Consider the following 12,942-nt stretch of genomic DNA (forward strand, 5'->3'; position numbering starts at 1 on the left):
AAACTACAACTCCCAGTAGAGACGTGCCATAGAGAACATGTTGCGAAACAGAATAGCCAGCATGTGTAGTTCTGGGGACGGGGTGGGGGAGGGGGGACGACGCGGTGGACCCGTTCAAATCCAGTTTTGAACAGTCTGCCGTGGTTCCATCCCATTTCAAGTGCTGTTCGAGGCTCGGTAACCCTTGGAGCACACTCTCCAATCACAGAGCTTGAGGACTATCACGGGGTTTGTCAAACAGAGCACATGGTGTAGTCCAAACGATAGCTGGGGATTCTGGGTAGTGTAGTGTCTTCATTGCCTTTAAGGGCAGTTGACACAAACGAATGCGTGCTTCCATGAGCTCCATAGAAGCACATGGACATCCCGGAAAGCTGAAAATGGACGCTAAGGGCCCCCCCCTTGCGTTGAAAATGGACGCTAAGGCCCCCCCCCTTGCGTTGGAAAAAGCCGGCAGGGGACTTGACATAACGTCAACATAGGCCGACCTGGGAGTGAGGATGTGTTGGAAAAACCGGTCAAATGAATGGCAGCAGGCTGCCAAACAAAAACCATAAAATTAAAGTAAAAATACTTTAACTGAAATAAAGTGCAAAAGCAATTAGTATACAGAAATTGTCCTTAAATATTTTAGAGGAAACTTTCCTCTCTTTTCAAAATCCATTGTCTTAAAATGTTACATTAAAATACCTTAAATAAAGTTCTGATGAGAAAAACAGTTTTTTACATTTTCTTTTATTAGATTTGTATGATCAAACACTAAAATAAATACAGAACCTAAAGAGCTAGAATACTGTTATTTTACAGCTTTTTTCTAACATATTCCAATCAAACAGGTTCAACAAAATGACATCACAAAATGTTCTGTAGGAAACAATTACTCTGAAAACTTAAAAATATTTGTAGAATTATAGTACAACTAATGAATACAGCATTTCATATTTAAACATCATACTTATAAACAGTAGAAACAAAAAGTAAGTTGAATTTTTTAAGATTACTTTGAAACATTCAACTGAAAATAACAGAAATGGCAAAATGGCGACATATGTTCACATTGTCAATGTGAAGGAGCAGTGTGCAGGATTTAGTACGTCTAACAATGGGGATGTAGGTTCCAACCAATGGATAACTTGTTCACTCACCCTCCTATCCCAAGTTTGTAGGATAATGTATATTGGCTGCAAAAAACTTGAGGCCCAATCATGTTTCCTCTGTCCATTCTGTGCTACTGTAGACGTGGCAGTGCAACCTAGAGGACAAAAAGATCAGAATTAGAAACGGGTTTATTGCCAGGTATGTTCACACGTATGAGGAGGTGTCGTACATACAAATAAAAAAATGTAAAAACTACACAGATAGCGAACTATATTAAGAAATAGAATGCAATAAATTATAGAATATAAAATATTGGCAGTAAGCAATATTTAAACATTGCATTATTTACCATCCTGTGATCTCCATGCAGAGTCTGCGTTGTGGCTGAGGTAAAGTGTCAGTGGGGGGGGGCGGGCCTTGTTGAGGTGCCGAGAGGTTCTGGTCCTGATGGAGAGAGGTTTTGGTCCTGATGGAGAGAGGTGTTGGTCCTGATGGAGAGAGGTTCTGGTCCTGATGGAGAGAGGTGTTGGTCCTGATGGAGAGAGGTTCTGGTCCTGATGAAGAGAGGTTCTGGTCCTGATGGAGAGAGGTTCTGGTCCTGATGGAGAGAGGTTTTGGTCCTGATGGAGAGAGGTTCTGGTCCTTATGGAGAGAGGTTCTGGTCCTGATGGAGAGAGGTGTTGGTCCTGATGGAGAGAGGTTCTGGTCCTGAGGGAGAGAGGTTCTGGTCCTGATGGTGCGCAGCCTCCAGCCAGAGGGTTGTGTTGAAGGCAGAGCTGAAGTCCACAAACAGGATCCTGGCATAGGTTCCTGCTGTGTCCAGGTGCTGGAGGAGGAAGTGAAGTGATAACTATTAGTAAACCATAATGATGGATGTTATTATCAGGGCATTGATTATTTCATAAGTTTAGAAGGGGGGAACATAGTCTAACAACAGTTAGCTTTTGTTAATTTTACCTCGAGACAAACTTGTGAGACTTGTTTCTGAAATCCCTTTCTCTTAAAGTGAATAAATAAAAAATAAAACAATGGAGGTGACCCTAAAACTAACCACTGGATTGCTTGTCTAACATGACCTAGTCCATAAGTGAGGTAAGGGTGGGAACAATCAAACACACCCTCCCAGGCACTACGTGTTAGCGAAGTACAACTGGGATTTCGAAGAGGAAGATATGCTTGCTCAATTCTTAATAATAAAGAAAAACCAACAAATTGAGCACTTGAGTTTTCATTAGCAGCGCCTAGCTACAGCTGTGGAGCTTCGGTCAATACCACTAATGCCCCTTTCACACCAGCGCCTATTCAGCTCCGGCTCGGAGCTAGAGCCTGAAAAGCGCCGGGTTTTCCTGTTCACACCGCAGCGGCGCCGGCTCTTAGCTCCGGAATCCGCTTCATTTCCAGCTCCAAAAAATTGTCGGTCCAGAGGCAAGAGCTTTGGAGCTAAGAGGCGACGTCGCTTACGTCTCTCTTACGTCGAGGCGTGCAGGAAACTAAACCCAACTCCCATGGGTCGACTATCATGCCTGCCTACAAGCAGTGTGCTTATAAACACACTTTATAAAGTCAGGCAACACTAACCAGGCTTCGTGTGATTCTGTTTATTTGTACCTTACTTTGACTATCCGTTCACTGTTATCGATCATTGTGGAGAGAGGCAGACGTGTTGTTTTGTATTATTGCAGCTATCGGATGCAAGTAGTCAGTTTAGCTTCGGTTGCTATGCTAACATCACCCGTTTTATACCAGAGAAACTTTCATAACAGTGTTGTGATACCAAACAGCGTCAATTCAGACTGACACACATTCACTTAGGCTAAGGGGAACTGGGGATATGCATCAGCTGCTTGTGTGAGTCGGACAGTGAATACTTTAGAGCGGCCGCTGCAGTGTGAGCTAACCGGGAGCTAACGGGAGAATAAACTCCTGTGGAAGAGCAGCCAGCACTGCAGCGGTCGGTAAATGCTGCAGAAACACATTAATAAACAATGAACCACGGCACTCTGGAGAAAAGTATAAGGTTGGAGAAGTCGTTATTCAATTTATTCTGGCTTCATGTGATTAAAAGCAACACGATCATCGACCCGACGCAGTTGTTGTTGTTGTGAGCGCCGTAATGGCTGCCGTTGGGGAGCAAATCAGCGATGTAAACGGTGACGTCATGACGCAGCAGGGGCAGCTCTGGAGCGCCAGTGGGCGGTGTGCACAGAGCGGGAGCTGAAAAGGGAAACCGGAGCTGAACCAGAAAAGCTCCCGCTCGGAGCTAGAAACTGAAAATAAAAAAAATAAAAAATTCAAAAAAAAAATTTACATTTTTTTTTCACATTTATTTATTATTTATACACTGGTGGATTATCAAAACAACGACCCGCCCGGGGTGCAAAACGTATCAATGAAAAGCGACCCTCTACCACACAAAACAACACCTGTAGATAACCCAATTTGTGTTCTTTGAAATTGAAAAGGATATTGCATTGTGTTTGTTACTTTCGTTGCAGTTGTATGTCTTAAGTGTAATTTTGCATGCTTTTATTTTGAAGGCAAGTTTACGCTGTTGACAGTTGTTGTTGCTATGGAAACAAGAAACGTTTCACAGCGGGCGGAACTTGTCATAAAGTCCGCGATAATAAAGCCCACCCATTTAGAGGGAAGATATGATTGGTCAATTGTACTGTCATTTGACATTACTCTCGTTCAGTTACTATAGCTGGCCCAGCGCCATATAGATAGAAGAGTTACGACACCGGAAGTCCAAAAACGGTTATCGTCACGTGGTTCATGTAGACGAGGATCGTTCCCCGGAAGTTCATGGCGGGCAATGTGAATGCATTGATAACAGGAGATAGAACTACGATTTTTGTTAATTATTAGTGAATAAAGGTTTTGATTTGCAATATTTATACAACAAATCGATATGTGTATGTATTTACATCAATATGTTTTAAAAAATAAAATCGAATTTGCTAATATTAAGTGATAATATTAGGATTAGTGTGAACAACTAGTTTACAAGTTACTAACAGTGCCTTGTTAAAGAGCCTGTTGCTGTTTATTTATAGCTTTGAATTCTTTCAAACCAATATTATCTTCTTAAACTTGTATGGTAGTCAGGAGCATCACTTTCTAATGTGTATTGATACATTTAGAGGGAGGGGATCTAAAGTAATGCTTTAAAATTCAGATTAGATTCATTTCTACCATTTTCTTAAATTCATGGTAGTTTCAGTAATCCCCTGGTAATTGAGGACACAAGTTATCTAAATGACTAATGTCATCTTTATGGCTTTCAGAAAGGACAGGAGACCGACAGGTGACTATCAAAGGACTAGCAGCAGCAGCAGGACTAGCAGCATATGATGATAATGATGATGTTAAATGTGTTGTTTTAGGAACATCCATTGCAAATACATGGAATTCAATAAACATTGAATAGCATATCATGCAGTTTGTCGGTGCCTTTTCCTCCGTGTTGTCCTGGTTTGCTGTGCTGCCTCCGAGTAGCCACCATGGTTTGATGTGCTGCCTGGGGATGCTCAAATCGCTCAGAGAAAGGAGTACGAATGTACGGCTTCCCCACTGACACAGAGCGGAGGAAAAAATGGCTGGCTCAAGTCAGCAGGAGCAATTTCACGACCAACAGCAACACAATATGTGATGTAATTATATACAAACACTGCATTTGCACTTTTTCATAAAACGAAAACCACACCATTGGGAAAGCTTAATGTTTTCTTTAATACAAACAAATAGGGAAAGGCTTGAAAAACACAGAGTTGAGACTCAGGGTGCAGGGTGAGGGTCTCAGTGCAGGTATTCAGGCTCCATTGAATCCCCCTCTGGTTCTTGTGCTGAAAGAGGGAGTAACAGACAGGAGAAAGGGTTATACACACACAGCACACCTATTGGATGGGAAATGCCTTGGGGAGATAAGGTGTTTACTTATATAAAACAGTAGTATTAAACGTACCTTGTGTTTTCACTCTCACTTAAGTGCCTCTCCCTTTGCCATCAATCCAAAATCAGCTGAGCTGCAACATTATACAGACAGGTAATAATCAACAGAATCACAAGGACACAATATGGCTCTGCTAAAAACACTCACTCTTACACGCACCAAAGTTATATTTATCTAATATTTAACTCCCTCCACCCCCGCATCCAATCCCGTTTAGAAGCCCCTCTTCTCTAATTCAACATGTTGGACGAAATGACATTAAGAGAACGGAATTTACCATTACAAGGCTGTTCAACGTGTGTTGCTAACTTGCTTCGGTATGCTAGCTTAATCTGTTATCTGTAAACGTTCCCTAAATCTACTAATTTAGGGATAATCCACTGACATCCTTTAATACACATGTTCATTTGAATCAGATGTACTGATAATATCCGCAATATAAATCTTTAAACTTCTTCTTACCTTTAAAAGTCCGTCACGAACGGTGTATTATGCTGCAACTCCACAGCTCTGCCAGCCTTGGCGCTAACTTCCGGGGAACGATTGAGAGGCTCCACGATCCGCCATTGCTGTAAAAAAGTGGTCCATTGGAGTGAACGGAGATGTCGTAACTCTTCTATTAAATAGCTCTGAGCTGGCCCTCTGTGAATTCATAGCTGGACGTCCAATCAGCTCCTGTCTTCACAGACTCGCAGAGAGGAGCTTCTTTCATTTAACCCTTCACATTCAAACAGAAACTGAATAGGCAGATTCAAAGGATCTATTTCTTTGGAAATGTTATTTTAAATACAATTTAATCAAGTTATTTTTGGTAAAACTATTGACAAATATTACTAAAAACATATTTAAAAGAAATATATAAAGAAAAATATAATTTGTTTTTAAATATTATTTTGTAGAATATCTTAGGCCCTCAGAGACAGGCTCGCCACTGGTAAAAATCTCTCATACACACGTGTGAAACGCTCTCACAGACACACACAACAGCGTTGCAGTCGGGAAGAAAAGCAATGTGGAGCGAGAGAGCGAGAGAGCAAGAGAGAGAGCACACCTTTATCTATTTAATAAAGTTGTACAAAATAAAGTAAGAAATCATTCCAATGTGTACTATAGGACAGTAAAAAGTTTAAAAGGGGAGTGATTAGTCAAATATGCATAAATAAAAAGAAATAATGCTAACTAGGTAACATAAGATAAGAATAAACAAGTTTAAATGATTTGTTGTGATCATATTCTAAAGATGTTTGGATTATTGAAAAGTATACAGCTCCCTTTCATCTGAGTGTTGAGAGCTGTATCCATAAATTCATGTTGGGCTCAAAGTAGGGCTGCTCGATTATGGCAAAAATCATAATCTCGATTATTTGGGTCAATAATTGATATCACGATTATTAAAAACGATTAACCATTTACTTTGAAAAACATCAATTTATTGAAGAAAATATTTTGAAAAGTATGTTTTTAACAGTTGATTACCCTGAACTTTAAGTATAATTCAACTGAAAAACCTATTTAAAAAATAAATTAAATCGTTTTATTTCGATTATGTTGTTTTCATAATAGTTGCAAGCCAAAATCGTAATTGCGATTAAAATACGATTTAATTGAGCAGCCCTAGCTCAAAGTGCACCAGATTGATGCATTCAACTTCAACATTTAAAAAAATCTTCCTGGGGGTGCATGCCCCCGGACCCTCGAGGACGTGACGTCCACCACCAAATAAAGCAGGTTAAAATAATTAAATTGCATACATTTTATTTAGTAAACACTGAAAACGGGTCCCACAGACCCAAACAGCACTCAAAGGTTAAAGGTAGCATATAATAATGTTAAAATGTGCTAAATATATACACTGCAAAAAAACAAAAAAGAGGAGTAAAAGTAGCTCACGACTTGTTTTATTTTTTGAAAGTAACCCTCATCCTAAAAAAAGTTGGCGACCCCGTTATAGAACGATACATTTGACCATTTTAAGCTTGGCCTACCATTTTATTGGAGCGATGAGGAACAGGTGGGGCTTGAAAAGGCCCACCTGTTCAAAGTGGGGAATGACAGAAAAAGTTTGAGAACCACTGCATTATACTGTAAAACTAAGGCTTATTACTGTGTATTGACCAATGGGAGAAAAGAAAAAAAACAGCAACATAAATAAAACAAGGATAACTGTGACTTGTTGAGTAAATAACAGTGTGTGTTTTAAACCTTGATCCTCCCTGCAGAAATGTCTCCACTTTCTATCATTTTAATTTGTTTTAATGATATTGTCAACTGTAGATGTTTACAATATAGTAAGTTAGGAATTTAATGAGAACATATTTATTTACTTTTGTTTCAACATTGGATATTTTGTGTTTGTGGTGGATTCAATCGAATATTGAGAAAATTATGTATGTAAAAAGATTTTAATTACATTTTACGTTTTTTTTAGTTGACGCTTTTTTTACAGTTTTATGATTACCTTAAAATTACAAAGAAAATCTTAAAGTCTTATAATAGTAATACACTTTTATATTACGAGTTACATATTTAATTACAGATAATACTTTTTATTTGACGTACATCTGCATTTATTTTCTGAAAGTGCAAAAATACTGTAAATATTATATAGTAAATTTACTGTAAAAAAAAGGAAATAAACGTTATTTGTGGTTATTGTCAAAATACTGAAAATAATGTTTTGGGTTGTAATTTATAGTTAATATCTGCCATTTTACAGGATTTTGCAAGTTATTTAAAAAAACATGATACTTACTATAAACATTTACAGTTATTCCCTGTAAAATTACGATCTTTTTTTACAGTATATAATAGACTTCAAAACAGAGTAGAGTACTGCAGACTCCAATGAGTTGTTTATAACAGACTCACACTAACAATAGATATTGTTATATGTCACTTAGCTTTAATCTCCAGTTGTAACAGATAATTAGTTACATAACAAAAGTGATCAATGTATACATACAGATGCAGTCACAGAAATTCTGGAGCATTGACATCAGATTACAAGGACAGTGACATTCATTCAGTTTAGAGTTCCATTCCAATATGTTGTATGGTTGTATATGGTTATGTATAGGTTACATAATTTAATTGGGCACATAATCCAGTATACAGTTGTAAAGATTTCAAAGGGACCCATACAGCTTTTGCAAAGCAGCTCAGTTCCACAAAATGATGTAGATTACTATGATTTTCTCTATTCCAATTTAAAGACGAGTTTTATAGAATTCTATAGAATTCTATAGAATTTAGTATAGGTTGCATCAGAGAGAAAATATCATGCATGTTTTCTTTGAATGCTATAGATTTCTACACATTTCTATAGATTTCTATAGATTTCTACAGATATGTCATGAGTCGGTTCTGTCCTATAGAATTCTTTAGATTGTTATAGTTTTAATTATAGAAGTTTATAGAAAAGTACACATTTATAGTATTCTACAGAATGATCTAGAGATTTCTATAGTATTCTATAGAATTCTTTAGCATGGCTTACAAATACGACTATGTTCTATAACATGCTATAGATTTCTACAAGATTCTATAGGATTCTATAGGATTTTATAGATTTTTTTGCTAAGGGTATGCACCATCGTATATTTGTCAAGCTAAAAGCCGAACATATATGTTAGCATACCTTAGCAAATCAGCCGAACCTCAGCGTCGCAAAGGTTTTCCCTCCTGGAGCTCTAGTTAGCGCGCCAGTCTCCACCTGAACCGGGGATTCGCCTCGTCTCCGTCGGTCTGCTGCACTGACGGGGACAGATACATGACTTTTACCACCTATCAGAAATGTCCAGACATGTCATCTATGAAGCTGTAACACGTTTAATCTTAAATGTTGTTTAACATACTCAATTAGCGAAAAATAATATCCTTGGAGCTACGGTGAAAACATTTTACTGATGTCGACATCGTGCTCTTAACCGGTTGATTCACTCGCACACATTACATTCTAGTTGATCATTAACGCACGGTAATCCTCCCTTAATTATGCAGTCCGTCTTTTACCATATATTCTGGCCATAAAACAGTCTATCGTTGCGTTTCCTCCCTCACGCCAGACAGACGTGCATGCATGGACCCGCATGTCCTCAATGCTGGCCGACAGACGGGTTGCCAGAATATTTCTAAAACCACCTTTTCATAGTTATATTTGTCTGCCACTGATATTCATCTTATATGTGCTAAGCTAACAGACGACCACGTTTATGGCTACACTTGTCGGTCGTTAGCATACCTTAGAAGTCTAGGGCCAGATATGATAAACGTTTCTAAAACATTTTTCCTCTTTCAGAGAAGCTATCTAGCATTAGCTAGCTAATGTTAAACTCGGCTAATGTATCACAAACCACAATCTAGTGCCACATTAACTGATAATTCACTAACAATCAACTAAATAATTTGCAAACAATTAATGTCACACTTTAAATCAGACATGTTCTATATTAATAATTTCAATACAATATTCAAACAAAGTGCTCACCTTGAGTTTGAGGATGATCAGTCCCGTTGAGAACATCAGAGAGTGCCGAACATGTAAAGGCGAAATACTGTAGAAAACCCCCTGCAGATTTCTGTTGGAGAACCCTTCTTAGCTCGAAACATACACACATAACTTAGTTTGAACTCTAACCTTGGATTTCTAAGTTTTGCCAACTGAATTTATTGAATGACACACACTTTAAACAAGCAACATAATAAAGATAGTCGAGAGAACTACTTTAATGTAGTTTGCAACTCAATTCAATATTTTTTGTTCACATTACAAAAAAAATATTTTAAGGCCAACAATTTTAAGTTAGAGTTTTTACAGTGTACAGCTCCAACTTCCTCAAGTTTGCGGATGACACTACACTACAGGAAGGGGGTGAACCAGCTGGCCTTGTGTTGCAAAGATAAACATGTTTTGTATTTCTATATATGTATCTATGTTTGATTATGTATCCAAGACCAATCTCCAGACTGTGAGCAGCAATGTGTCGGTCTGATTATGTTATGCTATCAGATAGAATTCTACATTTATTGTGTTACCAATTTTACCTCCCCCTTTATTTGTACATATTAAAGCTTTTGCGATGGCCGGGAAATCGAACCCGGGTCAACTGCTTGGAAGGCAGCTATGCTTACCACTATACCACCATCGCCTTGTACTGCCCAATTGATGGTGGTATATTGTTTTTTCAACAGTCACTCAAAACCATAGGATAAATCTGCAAAGAATGGACTGTAACAATTAGTAGGCTACCCTCTCTAAATTCACCATTTTCACCAGGACCTAGCGACTACCAACATCTCTTTTGGCAGGACTACTTATCAAAATACATTTGAAAAGGAGAATAACAATGCTCACTGTTTCCAGCAGATGGCCCTCTTACTCTGTCCCATACTGTGAGAGTGAGTGCTGAGTGCACTCAATAAAGATTCAAAACCAGAATCAACAAAACTCAACACAAACGATAGAGAGATTTAATAGGCTAATTTAATATGCACCTGAGCAAGAATACGATTACATTTCTGCTAAGCATACAACGCCACCATCATCCTCCAGCAGCTGATTTGTAAACAAACAAAACTTGGCCTCAGCCCCTCTCTCTGCAACTGGCTGCTGGACTTCCTCACTGCCAGACAGCAATCTGTACAGGTCAGCGACAACACATAGGACACCATGACGCTGAGTACAGGGGCCCCCCAAGGATATGTGCTCAGCCCCCTGCTCTACACCCTGCTGACCCACGACTGCACACCCACCTACAGCTCCAACTTCCTCAAGTTTGCGGATGACAGAACTTCGGTGGGTCTCATCAGCAACAACGACGAGACCCACTACAGGAAGGGGGTGAACCAGCTGGCCTCGTGTTGCAAAGATAAACATTTTTTGTATTTCTATATATGTATCTATGTTTGATTATGTATCCAAGACCGATCTCCAGACTGTGAGCAGCAGTTACCAATTGTACCTCCCCCTTTATTTGTACATATTAAAGCTTTTGCGATGGCCGGGAATCGAACCCGGGTCAACTGCTTGGAAGGCAGCTATGCTTACCACTATACCACCATCACCTTGTAAAGCCCAATTGATGGTGGTATATTGTTTTTTCAACAGTCACTCAAAACCATAGGATAAATCTGCAAAGAATGGACTGTAACAATGAGTAGGCTACCCTCTCTAAATTCACCATTTTCACCAGGACCTAGCGACTACCAACATCTCTTTTGGTAGGACTACTTATCAAAATACATTTGAAAAGGAGAATAACAATGCTCACTGTTTCCAGCAGATGGCCCTCTTACCAGGGTGTGAACTGGAGGGGAGCAGGGGGAGCTATGGCTCCCCTAGTGGTGACATGAGCTCCCCTGGGAACATGGTTTGTGACATTTGGGGGGAGCTCTCTAAAATACTGATATGATGACCAAATAAATTCCATTTTGGGCATGTTTTTTTTTTTCAAAGGTGTAAAATAAGTGAAATAAAATTATATTTAGAGTTTATGATTCATGAAAAAAGTGTCGCCTGCTTGCACGCTGCCCGCAGCTCCACCCACTACCCACTCACTCGTTTAGTTAGCACTGCATGTTTACCAGGCATTGTTGCTGCTGCTGACAAAGAAAAAAAAACAACGTACCTTGGGCAATTTCTTTAAAAAGACGGCCAAACAACCTGATCAAGAAGACCAACCGAATGTAGCTGGTGGTAGCACATACGTTGTGACTGCTGCAACAACAGAACCGAGAGAGGAGGGAGCTAACGTCAGTGCTAGTGCTAACTTGACAGCTAACGTTAACTTGGGGGCTGAAGAGACACAAGAAGACGAGCCGTTGTGTGTGTGGCGTCGCGTCTCTCCAGGCAGTGAGAGGATTGTGTTGTGCTATAGCTGTATTATTAATATTAATATTGTTCATGGTTGGTGCCGCTGGCTGCTCTTATCGCGTGTGTTCGGCTCTGTGTGGGCTACAGCCAGTGGCGGCCGGCCCATAGGGGCGCTAGGGGCGCCGCCCCACCTCTTGCCAGATACAAAATAAAAAATAAAAATAAATATTAAATAAAAAAATATATATTTAAAAAAAATATATTTAAAAAATATATATATTTTATATTTTAATTTTTAATGAACAAGGTAAATATCATACAATTAGTATCACAAAAATGTATAATCTACAATACAATCTCGTTTAAAATTGTGTTACGATGTCTAAAGTTACTGATAAGTCACCTGTTTCCTGCCTGGCCTTGCCCATGGCATTAGTTTATCATTACGGGGCAGAGCCCCCGAGCGAAACAGCAGCAACCAGCAGGTTGCAAAAGTCTCAATAGTAAACTCAGAGCCATAGAGAGATAATGGCTCTGAGTAAACTGTGCTGCCGAAACATAATTTCAGCCAATCAGCGCCGTCAAATATTTTGGTCACGTGGGCGCTCAGGTTGGCGCCCATGTTGCTTACGTGCGTTGACGTGATCTGTTTTTTAGACTCGTGAGTAACCAAGGTGACGCAGTATTTGGATGAGAATGGTGTGCAGGTGGAGTCGCCGGAGCCTCGGTCCGCCCAAGAGCTACTCTCCAATCCTTTTGAAAGGAGAAGTTTGGGAGATAAATTGATACTTAAAGACCTTGGACCGGACCAACCCGATTTGTATATATCACAGCAGGCTCGTGAAAAAGACAAAACGTATCAACAAGGCTTCTCACATGGCTAGCTGGATGCAAACAGGTAAATGCTATGTTTTGTTTCACATGCTTGCTCTTCAAACAGCCGGGGACAGATACGATCTGTTCAGAAACTAGACAAAAGTTAAACAAGTACAAACCACAGACTGTCTGTGTCATGGAGAATACAGTCGCTGGTTTATTTATGTCTGTAGGCCGTTGTTGTGAGTGTGTACGGTCGGAGCAT

At 39.5% G+C, this 12,942-nt stretch overlaps 1 long non-coding RNA gene and 1 other non-coding gene across 2 annotated transcripts; both read right to left on the bottom strand.

Moving 5' to 3' along the window:
- Positions 1-717: 717 nt before the first annotated feature.
- On the bottom strand, positions 718-1,668 carry LOC139435439 (uncharacterized). Its single transcript, XR_011644677.1, has 2 exons — positions 1,448-1,668; positions 718-1,252 (listed from the first exon to the last, which is right to left on the bottom strand). It is a non-coding gene; the product is annotated as an uncharacterized lncRNA (long non-coding RNA).
- A 9,373-nt stretch (positions 1,669-11,041) lies between these two features.
- On the bottom strand, positions 11,042-11,113 carry trnag-ucc (transfer RNA glycine (anticodon UCC)). Its single transcript has one exon. It is a non-coding gene; the product is annotated as a tRNA-Gly (tRNA).
- Positions 11,114-12,942: the final 1,829 nt, after the last annotated feature.

Source organism: Pseudochaenichthys georgianus, chromosome 16, assembly GCF_902827115.2.
Source record: "Pseudochaenichthys georgianus chromosome 16, fPseGeo1.2, whole genome shotgun sequence".
Lineage (NCBI taxonomy): Eukaryota > Metazoa > Chordata > Actinopteri > Perciformes > Channichthyidae > Pseudochaenichthys > Pseudochaenichthys georgianus.